This window comes from Echinops telfairi, unplaced genomic scaffold (assembly GCF_000313985.2).
Source record: "Echinops telfairi isolate 266 unplaced genomic scaffold, ASM31398v2 ScPeMD7_43;HRSCAF=161, whole genome shotgun sequence".
Classification (NCBI taxonomy): Eukaryota; Metazoa; Chordata; class Mammalia; order Afrosoricida; family Tenrecidae; genus Echinops; species Echinops telfairi.
Window position 1 is genome coordinate 441251 of NW_022103941.1, and position 9823 is coordinate 451073.

At 39.6% G+C, this 9823-nt stretch overlaps 1 long non-coding RNA gene and 1 pseudogene across 1 annotated transcript in view; one reads left to right on the plus strand and one right to left on the minus strand.

The window, feature by feature from the left end:
* Positions 1-8161, minus strand: part of LOC123521708 — an 11056-nt gene extending 2895 nt beyond the window's left edge. The window contains exons 1-2 of the long non-coding RNA XR_006680084.1: positions 7990-8161; positions 4366-4492 (exon numbers count right to left, since the gene is read on the minus strand). This is a non-coding gene — a long non-coding RNA (uncharacterized LOC123521708). The remainder of the gene's footprint in view (positions 1-4365; positions 4493-7989) is intronic.
* On the plus strand, positions 6753-6945 carry LOC115869743 (annotated as a pseudogene).
* Positions 8162-9823: the final 1662 nt, after the last annotated feature.

The window sequence follows — 9823 nt, forward strand, 5'->3', positions numbered from 1 at the left end:
ATGGGAAGCCAGTGTGAGCCCAGACACAAACCTCCCTGCAACAGGCCATGGTTCCAGGACACGCAAGAGAGATGAGTCAGGGATGCTTTCCTCAGAAGCTGCGGTTTCCTCCATGTTTTCAGCACATCTCTATGGATTATCATGCATACACTCTGGAGAATCTTCATGTATCTGAACGTGCCTTCTTTTCATTGGAATGGGCTTTGTCTATCTTTCACCATATATATATAACAGAGTTCAGTTATGTCTTATGTCTTGAGATATGTCCTGCAATTGACTGTACTAACTAGATTTGTTGTCAAAGCCAGAGACATTCCAAAACACCAAACACCACCACAGAGTCTATGCCAGCTCACAGTGATGCCATTGTGGGTCTCTGAGACTATAACTGTTTACAGGAGTAAAAGGCCCTCTCTTCAATGGAACATCTGGTTGTTTTAAACTGTATATGTGCAGATTTCAGCCCAAAGCATAACTACTTTACACAAAAAGTCTCCATAAAGAAATCTTAATGCAGGAAAAATTTCTCTTGTAAGTCCCAAATTTCCTCTAAGCAATCAGATGTATTCATTCATACATGATCACACATATATTAATGTAATAATTTTAACTTACAGTGACCTGGATAATATTGTATGTGTTGATATTCTTAGGTACGCCTGAGTTGGCTTCAACTCACAGAGATCTTATGTACAACAGGATGAAATGCTGCCCGGACGTGCACTATCCTAACAATCATTCCTCTGGACTGATCATTGCAGCCTTTGTGACAATCTATCTCATTGAAAGTCTCTCTCTTGTTCATTAACATTTTACTTTACCAAGCACAAGACCATTCTCCAGGTACTAGTTCTTCATGATGACATGACCAAATAAGTGCAATAAAGTCTTACTTGAATGCTTCCAAGAAATATTCAAGATGTTGGACAACAGAAAAGTGGGTGAAGGGAGACGTCAGACAGTGTAAGATATGACAAAATAATAAATTATAAATTATCAAGGGTTCATGATGGAGGGGGGGTGCGGGGATGGAGGAGAAAAAATGAGGAGCTGATACCAAGGGCTCAAGTAGAAAGCAAATGTTTTGAGGATGATGGCAGCAAATGGACAAATGTACTTCAGACAATGTATTTATATATGGATTGTGATAAGAGTTGTACGAGCCTCTAATAAAATTTTAAATATTCAAGATGTGCTTATTTCAAAACAGACCACTCATGATATATTTAATGTTATTCCTTAACACCATAACCCAAATGCATCAATTCCTCTTTGATATTAATTACAGGGTTTTGGCCATTAATGGAGTCAATTTTAGTTTTCACAACCACGGCAGCTGTTTCTGGCACTACAGATAGTGTCCAGGGTGCTTCTAAAATCACACCATGCAGAAGACAGCACCACACAATAAATACTCAGGAGCAAAACATAGCAATAGTGCTGACATGGAAGAAATTTATATAATGTCTAAACATGGGCCAACAAGAAGATAAATATTCATCTGCAGAAATAAAGGTCGATGCATGTAAGTTATACTTAGGTGAACATGGACCACAAAATTATGTGGCACAATGATTAAATGCTCAACTTTTAGCCAAAATGGTGGCTGTTCAAAACCAATCAGTGATTCAGTTTGTTAAAGACATGATTACTTTCTCCCATGAGTATTATGGAAAAGAAAATCCTTTTCAGACAGTTTTTCTCTTTCATGGAGCATCTAACAACCATCCTGCACCCAAACAACCTTGGGCGCTTAATGTTCTACAAATGTTGGCAAGATGTTTTCAACCAACAATGATGCCTCATACAAGCATCATTACTATCTGCCAGCAGCTTTAACTACAAGAGCAGACAGGTTGTTATTGTTCTCTCTCAGGGGCCAGTTACTCCCTTCCACCTGCCCTCAGCCTCAGCACTGGTCTTAAGTTGCTCACCCAATTAGGTCAGGGACCTCCAGGGTAAAGATACTGCCTACCTTGCTAAGTAGGTAGGTGTCTGTGTGGGAGCGCGCACACGTGTGCAGGGCAGGAGGTTGTTGCATACCCTGAGACTATAAAAATTGGTGAAAACTGGCTGCCTTTCAATTACACAACCATCCCTTAGGACCCATCCAGAGGGCATTTAAGAGACAAAGGGATAGTTGATTCCTTGCATGATAGCAACAAAGGGTACCTGATTGCTTTTAAAGCTAGGCAAGAAGTCAGGCACCTGTAGGAGCTGTACACTAACATCTTACTGGAGGGCAGTTGTGGTGAAACCCTATCTGGAGATTGTGCATTATCAGCTCTAGCTATGTCCTTGGGGCTTGTGGAGGTTTTCTTCTAACACTAGTAACTGGTCTTCCAAGCCCTGTGGTCAGGATATGGAGATAAGGCTGCTTACACTGTAATCCAAGTTCTGTTTTACACAATAAAGAAATTGAGGGTGGGGGAGGGAGGGGATAAAGAGGAGCTGATATCAAAGAATTCAAGAAGAAAATGTTTTGAAACTGTGGCAGCAATTGTATAGTACTGCTCGATGTGATTGAACTATGGAATGTTATGATATCTGTAAGAGCTCCCCAAAAAATTTAAGTGTATTTATATATATAAAATGTCACATAACTTTTACAGACTGACATTGATCAACCATACAATGAAGTACACTGATGAATGTAAAATTTGGGAATACTATCAGTAGTTGGAAAATGTGGCCTTACTGACAGAAATGATACACAAGTTTACTGATAAAATTTTGAGACCAATGATGAATTCACAACAAATTCCTTATTAAACAACAGAAATGGAAACTATACACATGGATCTTACTGAATGGGACAAACAAAAATCAAATCAACCACATCTACAGAAAGAAATGAGGGGGAAGCTCATTAGTCAAAACAAGGCAAGACTGATGACTGAAGACTAATGACTGAGACAAGATGAGTTGTGGGATGACACCAAGGACATCATCATACACATGGAAATGAAAAGACTACTCAAAAGACAGAAAACGAGAGAGAGCAATATTGAATAGACAGAAAATGAGAGAAAAATACTGAATATACTGTGCATTATCTGAATAACAGCAAAAAAAAATCTTTTGGAACATACAACCAAACTGTTCTTTAAAAGTAGTAAAGGTCATCTTTCAGGCTTTGGACCTGTTAAGAAGGGGTGGGTCTAAGGAAGGAATACTGCATAGCAAGGAATATATAGCAGATATGCGTTTAATAAAAAAAACAAGAATGCAGGATGTTAAAAATGCCCTTTCCACTTACAAAATTATCGGAGGAACAGAAAATTTTAAAATATCTTACAAGTAGAAAAAAAATGGAGGTACAATGCTACAGTATATCCTAATTTGATAACAATTTTCTTGCTAGAAAGATGATTTTAGATACATGAAAATAACAGAAGTTATAAATGTGTTTCACCAAAAGGAAAAATATGTCCGTTAAGGAATTCCAACAGTGAAAGCAATTTGACTCTGTATAAGAAAACAGAAAGAACTTATTTCACCAGAATGAAGAAAACTTTAAAGCGATAGAACAATTGAGAAAATGGACATCAAAACCTTTAGAGAAACTCCAAGAGAGGAAGCTAAGGAAGCACAAAGGAGACCCATTTACAGTGGGAGCTCAAGATCCAAGATGGTGTTGCGTACTAAAAAGGGCAATCCATTCTTACTTAGTAGGGGAGGAATGTGCTGTATTCAGAGGGCAGTTACAAATTCAGAGTTGGAGAGAGGCTTGCAAGATGGATTTTCATAGTAAGGTAGAAGCATATAAAAGAGGGGACGTTTTGAGAATCTTAAAGAAAATTATGGAAGCAAACATACAATAGTATAAATGGAAATCTAATCTCACAAGAGCTACAGGAGTACTTCTCTCAACTTCTAGGAAAAGTGACCTCTCACATTCAGAGAAGCACATACTTTTATGCATTTTTATGACACCTACCATGGATGTGAGGCCTTCTGCCAGTTGAGTCAACTCCTCCAGGCAATTCCCCTTAAGGTATTTTGACCATGCACCTGAAAAAATTCCACTATATCTTGATTCTAATACCAACCGCAGTTCTCCTTGTTGGAATTGAGAGAAAGCTTCTGGGATATCAACTAAATAACATGTTTTGAGAAATTACAGAATCTTAGACACTGAAATTTACCTAAGTTTTTTAAAGCCTGCAGAATGTTGTATTTCTAGGAAAATCATGTTCAAAGGAACAAAGTAAAGGGTATTCTCACAAGAGTGGAAGACCTTACCCACTAACTTAGGACCAGAGAACACAGTGAGAATCTACCTCTTTGAGAACACCACAGACACTGCAAAGATTCTAACACATAAGCCAATGACGAGACCAATGACTTGAGAATTCTCCTCACCAATGGAAACCAGGTTGTGATAGTTCTCCAACATCACATCCTGATATAGGGTCTTCTGAGCAGGGCTCAGGAGCTGCCATTCCTCCCGGGTGAACTTTACAGCCACATCATTGAATGTCAGGGATTCCTGTAGTAAGAGGAATCATATTTAATGATGTATTTTCCAATTGAAGATTAAAAAGAAATCTTATAAAACAGTAATAAAAATGGTACATTCCTTAATGTGTAGTAAACTGAGGACATGGACGAAAGTATTTGACTTATTTCTATATTCACAAACATGAGAATGGAAAACTAGCCCTATTTTCAGAAAGAGCTCCATTGTTCTGAGAAATAAATGTTTTCATATACATATTCATTTCATATTCTCCAGGCCAAATAATGTGCTCCCCCAACAATAGCTCTCCATTAAGGAGCAGTCTTAAAGGAGCTACCATAGTAAATGAATCATTTCTGTGCCTGGCTACTTCACTATGCCTGAAGGTTATCTGTAGATCAGAGCAATCAGGTCCTATAGCCAAATCATCATAAATGTAGCAAATGCTTAGGGAGGGCTCAGAGTGGGTTTGACATCAACTAGCACTAGGTCAAGATGGTAACTCACCATCTTGCTTATTATGTTACCCACTTATGATATTACCCATTGACTATGTATACGCTAATTGCACGATGTGCACGCCTTATGGAAAGGTCTGTAAGGTCCATTACATATACCCATTAGAAAATACATTCACTTTGTCAGTCCTGACATGGGATAAGGAGCCCCTGTTCCCCACTGTGTGCTCTCTGCCTTTAACACTTGCCATAATTGCAATGTCACTCCTGAGGATCACTGTTTGAGTGTTGGGGACCACCATGCCCCAAAATAATGCACCCACTTATAAAATTAGAATTCTGAGTACCAGTGAAATTATTTGAATGAGCTATAAATAGCTCAGATTTATATTCACACTAAGTAGATACAAAAAGCTCAGATTTATATTCGCACACATTTGTTTATATTAACAAACCAGTTTACAGTACATTGTGAAAAGGAATGAGGAGCTCTAGCAGTATCACCTTTATAAGAGGCTCTGTACATTCAGTGGTGATAGGCATCAGGAACAGTTCAGATGGGGAAGGCCAACCATACCTCAGCTCTCCCACATATTTTGTCAATTCTTACACAAGTCGTTCCTCCCACATCACTCTTTGTCTGATACCAAATTACATTCTGTTACCAAATAAAACTTGTACCGAATAGATCAAAGTGGTCTATTAATGAACCAGGTACAACTCGGGATCAGGAACAAGAAGCTATAACTAAGAACCAATATCAGAATGTTCATAGGCAATATCTCCCTTTCCTGAATGCAGAACAACTTTCTAGGCTCTTAAAGGCCATCTTAGGACAAGCTCCTCTTGACAACCTTAGGACAAATCTTCTCAGCCTCCTTCGGACTGTATTGCCTTAACTTTAATTGCAAGGTCCTCTTGAACCTGCCATCTTTTATCACATGCTCTCCAAGGGGCCCCTCCTACTTCTGTTGCCATTGGGTTGATCTCTGGAGCCCTCCTAATCGTGCCTAGGCAGGGAAGGTGCTAGGTCGGACCAAGAAGCCACCATATTAAGAGGGAGAGAGAGAACTGCCTGCAGGCATGGTGTGAGGAGAGATACACACATTTAGTTTTGTTAGCCCCTGCAGCCAGAGTTCAGAATGAACCGATGGATAAGGGATTTGCCAGCTTCCAGAAATTCATGAGCCATTGAATGACAACTGCGAGCCACCTGGTGACCTGACTTGAGAGCTTCCTCCACTCTATGAGCCAACAGCTTTCTGCATGACTTTCCCATATGGATTCCTCAGCCCTGCAACTTATTATCTGACCATATTCAACAACTTCACTTTGTGAGGCAGTGGACTGTTGTCTGATCTGATGATCTGGTTCATCAGCCTTTGCAAACACATTAATGAGGAGAACCCCACAGACTGATACCTGATCTGTACATAGATTTGGGACTCACCAACATCCACATCTTGAAGAGGGATTTATTTACCAGATAGCTATTTAGTTTTGTGAGATGCTGCAGAGAAAATCATGGAACATCTTGAACCTCTACATCATAGGGACTGGTCTAATGCTGCTCCTGCAAAATGAACTGTAATATTCATGGGTCAAGAGCTGTACCAATGGAGATAATGGCCAGGACAGATGGGACACAGTGAGAGCCAATGCTGACAGGTCCAGAAAGGGCTTTTCAGCCAAGATAGCAGGACAGGCAGGCAATATTAAGAAGAGTATATCCCGGACCTTGCGCATGGGGGAAAAGGTCGAAAGCAGGAACTGGTACCGCCATTTCTTCCGTGGTTTCTCTCTGCGAGTTTTGCAGAGCCTCCAACAGCGCCATGTTGGGATAGAGCATCCGGAGGTTTACCACCTCTGTGGTCCGGAGGAGCCACTATGAGGAGGGCCCTGGGAAGAATTTGCCATTTTCTGTGGAAAACAAGTGGCGGTTACTGGTTATGATGACCATGTTCTTTGGGTCTGGATTTGCTGCACCTTTTCTTTATAGTAAGACACCAACTGCTTCAGAAATAGGATGCTTAAATTCATCTGTGAAACAGGTGAGAAGAACATTGTATGAAGTCCAACCTCTGAAAATTGGATCAAGCTCTGCTGAACTTAATAGCATGCTGGTTATGTTTATAAATAAACTTAATACATGAAAAAAAGAAAGAAGAAGAGTATATCCCAAAGGAGCTGAGAGGAGCCTATAAAGATGGAACTAAGAAATGAGCCTACCTATAGAAGGAAAAATGTCTGATAGGGGACAGGGAAAATAGGCCTGCTCTGAAGAAGCGCAAATGTGCCTACATGGTTCTTTAATAGGAATGCTAATGGGTAATCTCTTGATTCTGATACCAAGTTACCTTCTGTTACCAAATAAAACTTGTACCTGTGACTCTGGGCTGCAATTTGTCCATGGCCAGTGCAAAATATTAGTGAGCTGAGTAGGAGAGGGCTGTGGCAAAGATACTGGTGTCATAACTTGAAAACCATTGGAGGGTACAGGTATGTTTAAGCTCTGCCTCCTACGAATCAGAGCTGATGTTCATGGTTGATTCTCTCTCCTGCATCTATAGTTACAGGAGGTGAGATGCGGTCAACCATTTTTAAACCACTAATGCTACAGGGCCCTTTTTAGATGCATTAATGAGAATGCTGCTGTTTGGGAACGTATGTAACATATCACCTTCAGAAAGAAGCATTAAAGAAACTTAATCAGACAAAAATCCCATGGAATAGTGAACTCTCCTAAAGAAATGATTTTATTTCTCCATAAAAACTATGCATCACACATCATTTGAATGATTCTGGCCCTAGAATAATAAATTATGAGTTGGAAGCTAATGTAATCCAGAGTCCTCAGTGATATATTATGTTCAATGTCAATAGGTTAGTATTAATCCTATGATCAATATATTCCTAATCTTCTCCAGCCAAATATTGAAGTCAGAGTCAGTTTATTTCTAACTTCTACAATTTCAAATTTCCACTTTTCCAATGAACTAAATCAGTATTATACAGGCTTCTTCAATTCCAGTAGGAAATACAGAATAAGATAAAACACATCAGAATCACCTGAGCCTTGGTCATTTTCTTTGGTCCTTAGGACACTGCCAGCAACTGGGATGCTCTGTTTGTCTTCTCTGGATCAACACTAATGATGTTCACAAATTTCAATCTCTCATGAGGACATCCCAAAAGTAATAATACCAGGCACGTCCTCCTTCCTCTAAGCTGGTGGTGATGCACAATTTACAAGCTGATGGGAGAATACAATGTGAGCAACACCATAACCTGTAGGTCCAGATGTTGTAACTGTTCTTTCCCTCTTCTTAACATTCAAAGTCCCCAATACTGTTAACGGTGCCCGAAGCATGCTTATAACATGAGCAACAAAATCTAAAACTCATACTTTTCAGACATGTGAATAAAAGATGACTTTATAACAAATAGAGATTAGGCAATCAAATATAAATGTCAAAAAGAAGAAGCAAAAAATGTGGATCCCTACCTCACAGCATACAAAACTATCAATTCCTTACTGTGTGACTCTCAAGGAGAATGACAAATCAATGAACATTTAAGATGATTATGTTAATTAAAGCATCTGGAGACAATTTTAAATGGGCTCTATAAAGAGCTATTATAAACTAAAGATTATTTTATAGAAGAACTATAAATTGTACAATCACTTTAGAAACACTTTAAAACTCACCATCAAGTAGAGTTAGATGTATAAGCCGCTGATAGGACAGAGAAGAACTGCTATACAGAGCTTCCAATACTCTAAAGCCAGGACGGGAAACTAATGGGTGTGTACCTCTGACCTTGAGGATAGCAGTCCAACTCTTAACACATGTCAAAACTAAGGCTCCATAATAAACAGCTCCATGACATCTATTAGATTGAAATATATATAGAAATGAAGAAGTATACATCCCCCAATAGTGAGTGCACTTTTGAATCCCAATATAGATAATGTTTTTAATGTAGCATTATTTGTAGTACCTAATGCAGTTAGATTATGGTTCTCAACCTATGGGTCGAAACCCCTTTTGGCGGTCGAACGACTCTTTCACAGGGGCTGCCTGATTCACAGCAGTAGCAAAATTGCTGTTATAAAGTAGCAACAAAAGTAATTTTATGGTTGGAGGGTCACCCCAACATGACGAACTGTATTAAAGGGTCGCGGTATTAGGAATGCTGAGAACCACTGAGTTAGATAGTTGGCCTATACAAGTATACAGTCTTTCTAGCTATGTCCCCTTAACTTCTTCCAAATTATTTATGTGGGTTTGTTGCCCACCAATGTGGATGAGGCAAAGGAGCCCTAGTGGCACAGTGGTTACTGTTGGGCTGCTAAGTGCAAGGTCAGCAGTTGGAAACTCCCAATTTCTCCTCGAAAGAAAGATGGGCTTTCTTCTCCGAGGGACATGGCTTTCTACACAGTTACAGCCTTGGAAACCCACGAGGGCTGTTCTACCCTGTCATATAGGCTCGCTATGAGTCAGTGTGAACTTGATGGCAGTGAGTCTATTTTTTGGTTTAAGAGGATTGGGCAGCTTGCTCAACAATACATTCGTGCCTTTGTGTCTTGTGGTTACGTAAATAAATTGTCTGAAACCTAACATGAGGATTAGTCACATTCGAAATCATGTTAGGACTAATTGAGTCATTTCAGAGACAGAAATTAGAATCTCACTACCGTCAAAAAAGAAGAGCCGACACAAATGCTGAAGACAAAGTGGGTACATAAGCAAATGCAGTAAAGAAAGCTGATGGTGCCAAGCTGCCAAATTACACAGAATCTGGGTTCCCACATGCTGGAAGATAAACAAGGGGCCATCTAACTGAGAAACAACAAAGTCCACATGGAAGAAGCACACCAGCCTGTAAGATGACAAGGCGG